We start from the raw sequence: 528 nt of genomic DNA on the forward strand, positions 1-528 counted from the left end.
GAATGTGCGCTGACTGTGAGCTGACACAGGTGACTTTAATTGTGCCTGATTGGACCTGCTCTCTGATCAGAGTGGGTGGCCAGCTGTGCTTCTCCCTCTTTGTTCTGGCTGTTGGACCAGGACAAATGACACATTTCTCATTCTCATCAGTACATATAGTAGAATGTCTTCACCTAACTTCAACCTGGGAAGAAGTCTAAACAGCCAGAATAACTGAGAACACCTGTGTAGGACTGCAGGGTTTTTAAGATGTAATATTCCCTGAGAACAAAGTTAGAATAGCGGAGGCTCAATAAATCAAATTACATTTTGGGTTGGACTTCGGCACACCTGATGATTCCAGCTCTGACCGAAGTTTTTCCAAAGGTTTAATATTTTATACCTCTTGAAGTCTATTCAGAGTTCTGCTGTAGCCTTTTTTTTGTACCAGTTAACTTTAAATTTGCATTTGTATTGCTGAAAACCAGCTCAATAAGTCAAAGCAAAGAATCTACCATCACACATGCATAGTTTGTCACTTATTGAGGA

This window comes from Acanthopagrus latus, chromosome 17 (assembly GCF_904848185.1).
Source record: "Acanthopagrus latus isolate v.2019 chromosome 17, fAcaLat1.1, whole genome shotgun sequence".
Classification (NCBI taxonomy): Eukaryota; Metazoa; Chordata; class Actinopteri; order Spariformes; family Sparidae; genus Acanthopagrus; species Acanthopagrus latus.